This window comes from Cornus florida, unplaced genomic scaffold, assembly GCF_030987335.1.
Source record: "Cornus florida cultivar Cherokee Brave unplaced genomic scaffold, ASM3098733v1 CherokeeBrave_3.0.0_Hap2_Chr01, whole genome shotgun sequence".
Classification (NCBI taxonomy): domain Eukaryota; kingdom Viridiplantae; phylum Streptophyta; class Magnoliopsida; order Cornales; family Cornaceae; genus Cornus; species Cornus florida.
The window spans coordinates 40,114,517-40,126,938 of record NW_026775571.1 but is presented as its reverse complement, the minus strand read 5'-3'; the positions used below and the strand labels follow the sequence as shown (position 1 = coordinate 40,126,938).

Below are 12,422 nucleotides of genomic sequence, written 5' to 3'. Positions count from 1 at the left end.
TATGAAATCAAGCCATAAACCATTCAAATGCTTCCCTATTATCATAGGCTACCTAATGAAGAACTATATAAGCATTTGGATCAATTTCTTGAACTTCAACCGTAAAATATATGGAAATGCCGGAAGAAGTTTTGAGGTTAAAACTCTTCCCATTTATCCTAAAGAATAAGGCAAAATATTGGTTTAACAATTTGAGACATTTTTCTATAACTTCTTGGGCAAATATGCAACAAGAGTACTTGAGAAAGTATTATCCCGTGTCTAAAACCAATGCAATGAGAACTTCAATTCGTGAATTTTCACAAGGGGATAGGGAAATGTTTCTGAGGCGTGGGAACGCTTGAATGATTTGCTTAGGAAATGTCCTCATCATGACATTCCTAAATGACAATTAATTTAATATTTATTTGAAAGTTTGTCAGATAACCATAAGGGCATGGTTGATGCCTCTATGGGAGGTTCTTATTTAGATAAGCATGAAGATGATATGTGGTGCTTATATGAGAGCATGAGTGAAAACTCAATGCATCAATCTTTATCTTCTAAAAATGGTAGAAATGTAGGTGGAATGAAGAATTCAAGCTTATATCAAGTGGACAATTCAAATGACATAGTTGCCGAAGTGAAGTCTCTATCTCAAAGGTTTGATCAATTTTTTATCAACCAAAATCGGCCCATCAAGTGTTTTCCACCCTTAATCATACTCATCATCATTCCAATGAATCTTGCATGACTTGTTCTAGTGTGTTGCATTCTACTTCCAATTATCCTCATGGACATGTGCATAGTGAACACCATGAACAAGTGAATGCCACTTTTGTTAATCAAGGGAATTATCCTTATGGCACTCATTACAATCCTGAGTGGAGGAACCATCCAAATTTCTCTTGGAAAAGCCAAAGGGAAGGCTCAAACCTTCCCCAAAGTGGTTTCCAAAGCAAGTATGTTCCACCCCCTATGCAAATCTAAGGTTCCTAAGGTTATCGTTCATCCAACCAAGCACCAAATGGAAATCAATTATCATGTTCTCAAGGTAATTCAAGAAGTCCCGCATTTGAAGAGAAATTTTATCGGCTTTGGGTACTTTGGAGGTGAATACTCAATTGCTTCATTTTCACTCCCAATCAATTGCAAAGCTAGAAACCCAAGTAGGGCAAATAGCTATCACGTTGAATGCGAGAGAGAAATGAAAAATGCCTTTGAATCCCCCACCAAAGAAACAATTTGTTGTGCAGACCACTTCCCTTTCGGAAGGTCATACACTTGAACACGTGAATGTGGTGACCACTTTGAGAAGTGGAAAGGTTGTTTATAACCAAGTTGGTGTTTCCAATGAAAAGAGTGAACTGGTGCAACCTAGTGTTGACACTTGTCCCGTTTCACATCCTATTCCTCATTTATTAAGTGTAAAAGACCACATTGTTGAAAATGTTTCAAAGAATGATTTTGAAAAATCTTTTATGCCAAAGGCTCCATTTCCGAATGCTTTGAAAGCATCCATATTTTTTGAAAAGCAACAAAGCAAAGCTAATAAAATCATTGATGTGTTTAGGCAACTAAAAATCAATCTTCCTCTCTTGGATGCAATTCGACAAATTTTGGCTTATGCCAAATTTTTGAACGAACTTTGCACCCTTAAGAGGAAGAACAATAGCCAAGCACTAAGCAAAGTAGTTCTTACCAAACAAGTGAGCTCTATCTTGTAACATACCACCCTCCTAAAATTCAAAGACCCCGGTTTACCCACTACTTCATGCTCTATAGGTGACCATGTTATCAATTGGGCTCTTTTGGATTTAGAGGCGAGTGTGAATCTTCTCACCTATTTGGTTTATGTTCAATTAGGCTTAGGTGATTTGAAACCGACGTTAGTAGTTTTGCAACTAGCCGACCGATCAATTAAGAAGCCTCGGGGTATTAAAGAGGATGTTTTTATTAAAATTGACAAGTTCTTCTTCCCGGTTAATTTTGTTGTCATCGACAAAAAACTGGTCCCAAATCCTAAGAGCTAAATTCCCGTTATCCTTGGCCGTCCTTTCTTGGCTACCGCCAATGCCAACATCAATTGTAGGACGGGGATAATGAAGATTTCTTTTGGCCATATGAAAGTGAAGTTGAACATTTTTAATCCAACCCCCAATTCTATGGACAAACATGAAGATATATGTGTTGTTGAAAAATATATTTCACATGAATTTGAAAAGAATGAGTCCTTGCTTGGTGTTGAAACATCAAATGGTTTATTTTTCACATGAATTTGAAAAGAATGAGTCCTTGCTTGGTGTTGAAACATCAAATGGTTTGTCTTCAAAAGAGATTTCAAAAGACATTATTTTCAAGTCTAGTATTGAATGGGTATGGAAGCCCAAGAGTTTTGATAATCAAGAGCCATTGAACCAAATCCAACAATTTCCTTAGGGAATGGTTTGTTGGGTGGGGTTCAAAGTTCCATTCACCCTATTGAGAAGAGGATGACATACAAGATCTTTGATCTGGTCTAAAAGAGCCCAATGTCTTGCTAGAAACGTTAAAGACTAATGCTTCATAGGGTTTTCCATCTATATTCCTCCCTCATTTCCTGTTTTATTATTTTCTGTGTTGTCTAAATATGAGTTGAAGTTGATCAATCCAGTTTTCGGGCAGTTTCTTGCATTTCCTGCATTCCAGTGTCATTTCGATTGATCGAACCCTATGAATTTATGGCTTTTCATCTTCCATTTCGATTGATCGAAGCTCATTTCAATCGATCGAAATCCATTTGGGTCGATCAAAGTAAGTGATTGATCGATCGAAGACCCCTTCGATCAATCGGAATTACGTCTTTTGAACTTCCGGGAAATGCTTTGCTCATTGGGTTTCCTAACCCTAATTCATTTTTTTATTTCTTTTTTTATTTTTTTTTTCTCTCTACCTCTTCATCTCTCTCTCTCTTTCTCTCTCCCCACGATTTCTCTTTCTCTCTTCCCCACCGATTCCAAACCCTCCTTCTTAATCTCCTAACCCCTCACTCTGTCGAAACCAAGAACCCAACCATCTCCCTCTCTCATCATCGTCGGCGGAAGACCTAAGAAACACCCCAAGCAAAGTCGCCGCCACCTCTATTTTTACCGGCGAAGAGCTTTGGCCAAAAGCCAAGCTCTTTTTGATCTCTTTAGCCCAAACCCCTTTAGAGTTCTCTCCTTTTCACCATCTCCGGCCGATTCTGGCCAATGAGGATTCGAATCGCACTCCGGTGACTCTCTGAATTTTCCGGCAAGTTCCGACGAGCTTTTGATCATCCCTTCCGGCCATGGTTTGGCTGAAAAACCTCGGTTTCATCCTAAATTTTCTTCTCCATCTCACCTTCTCATTCTACAATCGGGTATGTAGGAATTTATTTTTTATTTTTATTTTTATTCTTTGTTTTTATTTTATTTTTTATTTTAGTTTTATTTTATTACATTTTTCCATTTTAGTTTTGTTTTCTGTTTATATATATGCTTGTTTTTTGTTTTATTTTATTTTCATTTTTATTTTAGTTTTGTTTGCCTCAAATAAAATGAAAATGGAGTAAAAAAAATTGCAAAATTAAAACACAAAAAAGAAAAAAAAAATTAAAAAAATCAAAAGAAAAATAAATAATGAAAAATTGTTAAAAAATGGACCTTTAGACTGTGAATGGAATTTGATTTTGTTGAATGAAGGATGGGAAAAACTTTATTGAAATGGATGGAGAAGTGTTGTAGTTTAGAAGGAGAACGGTTAATTATTAAATATGGTTCGTGTTGTGGGCGGTGTCCCTTTTGATGTGTTGGATACATTTTTAATGTGATTTGAACCTTATAAGAATGTTTGGATATTTGATTGAATGAGACTTATATTGTGGTTATGCCTTTGAAAAAAAAAAAAAAAATTGGAATATTCATTTTTAAGGGGAACCCATGCCGGATTTTTGCAAAATTAAGTTGGACTTTGATTTTAAATTCCAAATGGCATGTAGTATGTTTTCGAATGTTTGAATTTGAAATTGGAAATTGTAATAGAGTTTCGAAGTTAAGAGTTTGGAATTGAATTGAAAAGAAAGAAAATTTCAAGTCTTTAAAAAAATTGTTTTGAAACTTCAAGTTTTAAATGGAATTTCATATTTCTTGATTGCATTTGGGATTCGAATGTCATATACTTGATATGTTTTTTTGTGACTTGAAATGGAGACTTGAATTTCTACAAGGATTTGTTTTTCTTGATATTTGAAATGAAATGGAAATTTTCTTGAACTTGAAAATTCTTGATATTTTGAACTTGAAATGGCATTGCAAATTTGAATTGTTATGAGAATGATTCCCGACTTGTTTTAATTGTTTTTTTTTAGTATGAAATGCATGGATGTGTTTCGAGTTGTCTTAAATGCATGCAAGTTTGATTTGACTTGAATCTTGTGCTTTTGAACTTGAAAATGCAAAGTCTTGTTTAACTTGCATAAATCTGTTTCAAATGGACCGTCTTGAAAAGTTTTGATCTTGAATTGACTGTAGCTCATGGTTAAGGTGCTTTGTTTTGGTAAAATGACCCTTGAATGATTCAAATGTTTTATGAGCACACTTTTTGGTTTCTAAAATGTAAAAATGGAGTTTTTGAACTTTGTTTTGAAAATGAGAAGTCGAATTTCATAATTCCTTCTTTTGTTGTTCATTCAATGCATGATTCTTGTTATGAAGCTTTTATATAATGCATTTGAATGTTTTGACTCCAGAGTTTTCAAAAATTCCAATTTTACCCCAAAAGTGTTAAGGAATTCCAAAGTTGACCAAAATACGCTTAATTGAGTTGAAACTTGTTCCATTTGATTCCTTTTCATCCAAATGCATGTGCTAAGTGCTTTTGAACTTGTTTGTGCTCAATTCTTGATTCTTGCCATGTTAGGGCATAAGTATAACATCTTTGACCCTATTTGCCAAGGTTTTGAACTTTCTTGAACATAATTTATTGAATTGCAACTTTCAACCAAATTGTTTGAAGTCAAATGTCCAATGTTGTTTTATGACCTTGAAACTTGTCAAATGTGATCTTATTTGAATAATTATGTGCATTTTGGAATAACTGTTACTTGTTACTTGTATATACACCATTTTGCACACACTTTTGTCACAATGATGGTTTTGACAGTTTTTGTGCATACTTTGACCATATCTTCTTGAAATTGAACTTTGAAAAAGTTTCCGGGTAGGCAACGGATGTTTGAAGTTCAAAAGGCATGATTAGGATGTGATTACTGTTCTTAGCCTTAGTACATATTTATGAGCATGAACTGAACTTTAAATCTGTCATTTGAACTAAATTTGGGCGTATGTTTGCTTTGTCTTGAAAATTGTTTGTTAAATTACCATTTACTTGATATTATCCACTTGTGATCCATTTATGAAAATTCAAGTAAGGGCTTGAGACTGAGGTTCTTTTCGGTCCTGCTTTTGATTCCAAAATGGTAACCTCCTTGTATTCTAAGTTGTTGACCATTCTTTGCTTCATTTAAGCTTTAAAGGGGGTCGCGAGCCATAAGCGATCATTTTGCTTATTTATTGCTTAGAGAGGGTCACAAGCCATGAGTGATCGTAGGATGTTGATTTTATTGAAATGGAGTATGGGATATTTCTTTGTCTAAATTTGTTGATATTTGTGCATCATTCATAATATGCCATTTAGTTACATATCAGGTCTAGGATTCATTATTGAGCTTGTGTGTCATACCATGTCTTAGATTAAAGTGTTTTGCAACCGTGCATTCCACTTAGTCTTTATTTCATTATATGCATGTTTTTTGAGTCCTAGGTTGACATTTTCCATGTTTATATGCTCTATGTTATCCTACTTGCTCCATTTGATCTTAACATGCTGAATTTGTAGACAATCTTACATAGGAATTGATACGATGTCATCCTAGGGTCTACTTGCTATGAAATTGCAGAATCTCCTTAAGTTTTAGGTTTGTGAATGCACGTTGCATCCTTTATGCACATCACAGCCTAAGCTTGTCCTTTTGATCCCATTTTTACTCAAATATTTCAAAAGTGACTTTTCTGCCTTCTATGCTATCATTGCATTGTCTTGCTATACCTGAGATTACTTATTGTGCCATGATCTATTCTTGTAGTTGAAGTATGTTGAATGATTTTCTTAAAGCTATCTTTATCATTTCCTGCACAAGCATGATCATATTTGCCTATTTTCTATTTCTATTTGATTCAGGCATGTTTTGTGTTTTCTTATCAGATGCTTACTTTATTTTATACCTATGCACTGATTTATTCTTGTAGCTTTTGCAGATGCAGCACAGACAAGAGACTCTTGCTAGAAAAAGAGTTCCCAGAGATCCACAGCCTCTTCTATCTCCAGATGCAGAGTCTTTTTCTTCTTCATCTTGTGTAGCTACAACATCTACAGCAGTCCACTTAGAGCTATCTCTTATGGAGGCACATGGCCCTATTGTCCTAGCAGTACCTTCTCCTTCCTACTCTGGCAGGAGATTGGAGCCCGAGTACGTACAGATTCGACCATGATCTATTTTCTGAGTTAGAGAAGACCAAGTGGTCTTATGATGAGCTCACTTATGACACCAGCAGACACTGTAGTCTATCATCGGGTGGTTGCATTATTCTTCCAGCACCTCCGGTTGGATGAGGATGATCAACTCTTGATGCATACGACTATAGACGGCTAGGATATTGACATTTCTATCTCGGCCATAGCTGCTACTTGCTGATGCCCCCATCTCTCTCCATTGGTCGGTAACTCTGAGGATCCATTATATCCCAGCGCTCCACCTTATCCCTCCGAGATGACCATAGTTGTGACTCTATCTCCACATGCTGCCTTTGAGGGTAATACATTTACAGACCGGGTTGATATTGATCCCTGATACTGGTTTGTAGATTTCGTGCTGCACCTCAATGCCTTTCCCTCAGGCCATGGTACACAGTGGAGAGAGGGGATTTTCCAGGCTCTATACTGTCTGAGTCAGGGTTATTAGATTTCTGTCCCTACTTACATCTGGGAGCTCATTCATAAGTTCTGGAAGAATCTGATCGTCGCATATAATTCCAGAGCTGATGCTTGGCCGTTACCATATAGCCACCTGATTACACAACTGTTGATTGACCAGGGTTATCCCTTTGACCGGGATGAGATTCTAGAGCCTGATGCACAGAGAGCTAGGAGGGCATATGACATTGCCAAATGGACAAAGACTTATAATTCTTGCCTCAAGAACAGGAAAACAAAGATTATAAAAGGAAGTAAGATCAGGAGAGAGTTGAGGAGCATGCAGTTGTAGAGGACACAGCCGATAGATCACCTCTTAGACAGAGGCGTCGCACTACTACTTCTGTATCTACCGCACAGCCAGATGTACCTATTGCATCTTAACAGGCCAGCTCCTCTCATATCCCTCCTATAGAGCTATGCCACAGGCCGACACTCAATCCCGACATGCCAGTTTAGATTCTAGCTACAGATCTGATACCACTCAGCTGCATATAGACTTCATTTCCTTCAGAGCTGACATAACCAGGTGGCACAAAGATATTATGAGGTGGTATGATGATCTGGTGAGGAGACATAATGACTTGGTAGGGAGGCACGATGATTTAGTTCGGTGATCCGATGACTTGAGGATAAATATTGCTGAGGTGAGGCGAGACCTTAGAACATTGCGGACAAACCTTACGACAGCCCTCACTCGTCACAGCCGAGACATGTCTGACATGCTATAGCACATTGCCGACATGATAACACTGGATCCTACTCCCTGATTCCACCATTTTCTCTCTCTATTACTCATTATCTTCTCTGATACACTGTTATTTTTATACAATGTTATTATTGGGATATTTTTTTTGCACTATTGTGATATTTACACTGGATTTGGATATTTTGGATATTTTTGTACTACATTGGATATACATTGATTTTTGGATTATGGTTTTGGATTTACTTGCTATATATGGATTTTTGGATTTTGATATCGGTTTTAAATATTCTAAGCTTTATATTGCTAGATGCCATGATTTTTGCCTAGTTCTCAGTTTTCCCTCTCATTTATATCATTGATGCATATGCTTTGACAGTTGCTAGTGTGACCATTTTCAGACAGGTTTTTGGAATCTACGTTTGGGAGTATGCCTTCTAATACTAAGCTTCCGTTGCCGTGTCTCATTTGCTACACCCATTTGGTATACTCTTTTCATTATCTGTTACTTCTTTACACATTGAGGACAATGCACAGATTAAGTTTGGGGGTGTGACAGCATATTTTACATGTCATATTTAGTTTCTATGCATGTGGTAAGATTTGAGAGTCTAGAGCCATAATTTTGATCTTTTGAGGACTATGATACTTAAAAATGTAAAAATTATTCGACTTGAGAGTCCAATACTCCTTGTATGCTTTGAGGATGCCATTTAGGATTAAATTTTTTAAAAGATTGATATCTTGCCTGTATTTGTGGTCCACATCATCCTGATTGTGTGATTGTTTTGAGATTCACTCTAGGATTCTAAATTAGCTCATGCACACACTAGCATTCATTTATAGGGTACATGCTTTGTTAAGTATTGATTTGGTTATATCTCAATTGAGCTAGTAGTGCATTGAAAGTTGTTGTTCTACACAAAGATGGATAACAAACCCTTTTCAATAAGTAGCCGAGATTCTAGCCCCATCAAGCACTAAATTTCTCGCACTGAAAGGTGGAGGGCCCAAACTCTAGGTTAAAAAAAAAAAAAAGACAACTTTGCAAAAGCAAATAAAAATGAGCGCTTCTTCCAAAAGGTGAGAAGTAGGAAATGATTAGATGGAGGTTGTTTTGATTTATAACCTAGTTGATTTTGAGCTTATAAGTCCTTAGGGGTGTTTTAACACCTAATGCCCTAAAGCTGTCTGGTTTGGGAGTCATTGACCTAACACTTGACCTCATGAATCGTTAGAAAACTTAATAGATCAACACATTGCACGATGCTTCCATCTTTGATCCTAAAAAAAAAGAAAAAATTGAGTGAAAAGAATAAGTGCACCTAGTTGAATAAAGTTTTAATAAAAAGTCAATTATTTGTCTTAATGATTTGTGCTAGATTTGTGTGCTAGTTTGAGGCTGGATGTGATCATTTCTTTGATTGGTTTAGATAACAACATATTTGATGCCGGTTCACTTCAAAAGGATTCTAGAGTTGTTTTGAGTTGCATGATCATTGTCTTGATGTGTGAAGGACCATATTGCTTGATTGGTGTTGAGATTTTGGAGAGTTGCTTGGAAATGGTTGAAAAATTGCATACTTGAAGTAGTTTTCTCCTAATGCTTATTTTGTATGTTGGTGCCTCTTTAGTGAGAAAGAGTTCAATGTTTGTGGGTATCAGTTTTAGAAACCCTCACGAGACTTCACTCGTCTATTAGGAGTAACCTAGGGGTTTAAAAGGCTTGTTGCATATGCTAAATGCAATCATGTTCCCTACAAAAGTGGCGCTATCATTTCATTGCTTTCTAGTTCATAGTTACTTAGTTGTTTTTTCTTTCTTTTCTTTGTAGTTCATTGTTAGGGACTAACAATATCTAAGTTTGGGGGTGCGATAAGTGCTCGAATGTGATGCATTTTAGCAACTAAGCTAGGGTATTTTAGTCCATTCATCTACCTTACTTTCATACTTTAGTACTTATTTATGTCTTTATCTATTTTAGGTCAATAAGGTTCAAACAGACTAAAAAGAGCCTTTTAGCTCAATTTTGGAGCTAAGGAGAAAACCCGAAAGAAATCAGGAAAATTGCATTGAAGGAACTTCAATCGATCGAAGGAAGTCCCAATCGATTGAAGATATCTACAATCGATCGAGATAAAGGTAGTGCCAGCCCAATGAATAAGGTTGCCAGGTGTCCAAAATATCGTACCACGACAACTTCGATTGATCGAAGAAAGTGTTAGATCGATCGAAGTCCTGTTCGATCGATCGAAGTGACTGCTGGCATTGTGCTGTCTAATTCTGAGTATGCCTTGACTCTCCCAATTGTTGTAGCTGCAAGTTTTCACCAATCAAATGCAGTATTTCTGACTTGTTACCTACTCAAAGGGTATTGGATTGAAATTAAATGAACCAATTTGTATAATTCATCTCTAGAATTGTTCAATTAGATTTTTACTTATTATAGAAACAGTTCCTCTATCTAGTTGTTCAATTAGATTTTTACCAATTATATAAGTAGTTTCTCTCTCTCGAACTAAGGTTTTAGGAAGAAAGTAAGGAGGAAGAAGATGATGTCAACCTTGAAGTCAACCCTTGAGGGTTCCATGGCCACTACAATGAGTGGCTAAATCATTCTCTTGGGGCTAGAGATATCCCCTAGGCTTGCTTCCTAAACCTAGCATTTTGTGATTTTTGGGGATTTTAGTTGTAATTAATGTTTTGAACATGAATAAATAGAGATCTTGTGTTTCTACATGATTTGTATGAATTAATGCTTTCAATTGATCATTTAATTCTATACATATATCTATGTATGCTAGAATGAATATTCATGTGATTTTCTCTAGATTTTATGAGTTTGATGCATGTCTATGTGTGTTGGAATTATAAATCTAGTGATGGTCAAGGCATGGTACCAAATTGATTACTCTTGTGGTTTATTTGATGGATCATGCTTATTTCTTGATGGATCGTGCTACATCCTTAGCTTAATTAGTTTAATTTCCATATCATTAGCATAGTTGTAGTGTAATTGCTTTAATTTTCTAGATAGATGGATAATTCATTCTTGTTGTTTGATGATCTATGTTTATGAGTGCAAGTAGTACATTTCTCTAAATTTTTGTATGTGCATTAATTATGGTTTAATTAAATGGTTAATGGTCTTATTTGATAGGTTATGCTACTCACTAGATTGATTAGACAATCTGTGCTTATTTCCCATCCATGCTTAGTTTTCAATTGATGACACACACACAAAATTTACAAGATGAATTTCCCTTTTAATTTACAATTGCTAGTGTTTGGTGAAGTGAAGCTTAGTGGTGAACTCTAAGCCCCAGGACCATTCTCTCATACTTTTTTCCCTAATCTCTAGATTGTTATTTAATTTGCATTATTTTAATTGAACCATTAGTTTAATTCGACCAACCAAACCTTATTTGATCATTCGACTTACTAATCCAACATTGATTCCAGAATACCTTGCAAATCCCTTGGGATTATCCCTACTCACTATTGCTACGTTAGTAGTTAGTAGTGGTAGTGGCATTTTACAAATTTAAACTTGGCCACCAAATCACACATTAAATTTGGCATATGCAAGCAACGAGCCGTGCCACCTCTCCTATCCTTTCAACCCTAATTCATTAGTTCATTTTCATTGCATGTTTTAAATTGAACATTAGTTTAATCACCAAACCAAACTTCCTTTCAATCTCATGTTCACTAAGTCAAATTAGATTCAAATAACGTGTTTAATCCCTAAGGACGATCCCTTCTCATTATACTTAACGAACACATGTTAAGTGGCCTTTATAAATGTAAAAGTTGATGCCCATTTAACATTCTAAATATAACACATTTTTGTTGTAAACACCAAAGTCGCATCATAAGGGACAAGAAATATATAATTTTGCAGCTGGCTCATATAAATCCATAGTGGAGAATTGATAGATCATTTTTTGATATGGGCATCGGTATGATTAATCAAGAAGACCATATTGATGATCTTCTTAAGGAGTGTAATGATAATTACAAACAAATGCCACTTATTGAAAAAAAAAATTCTCGGAAGCAAATTGCTCAACTTGTTAATACTTCCATTCTTATGATTCTTTCATTTAAAATTCAACCCCATAAAGGACGTCCATTGGGTTCAAAAGGAAAAAAGAATAATAGTTCTATAAGTCAAGATCCTTCTGCATTTAAGATTGCTGAAAAGACATGACAATGTGGTGCATGTAAAAATGTTAGGCATAAGAGTCGCACTTGCAAACAAAAAGTTGGAACAATTAGATTGAGCCCTCCATGTGTTTAGCCTAACCAAAAAAAGAATGTATACATTATAGAAGCAAGAGATTTGAATGCATCACCTTTCTCTAGTAATAGTTTTGCACGAAATTAAAGCGTTTTTGTAAGTTATTTTTTCTTGTTTTTAATTATTATTTTACAAGCTTCGCCTTAGCATAAAATGACATGTTATGTCCTTATTTTTTTATTTTTTTTTGTAGGTGTAACATTAATTTTTGGAAATTAGCTAAGATGTTGATAACATCATTATGCATGTAAATTTCTTTGCTACGTATGGATTTTAAATTACATATAAATTGAAGTTACTATCATATGAAAGAATACTAATGCATTTTTTTTTCTCATTGTGCAGGTGATATGTTGTTTCCTTTGAGCTTAATTAGTTTATGAATGCGGATGGATGGTGAAA

General features: G+C 35.5%; 1 pseudogene; it reads right to left on the bottom strand.

Annotated features, from left to right (window-relative positions):
• Positions 1–280: 280 nt before the first annotated feature.
• Positions 281–378, bottom strand: LOC132282996 (small nucleolar RNA R71; annotated as a pseudogene).
• Positions 379–12,422: the final 12,044 nt, after the last annotated feature.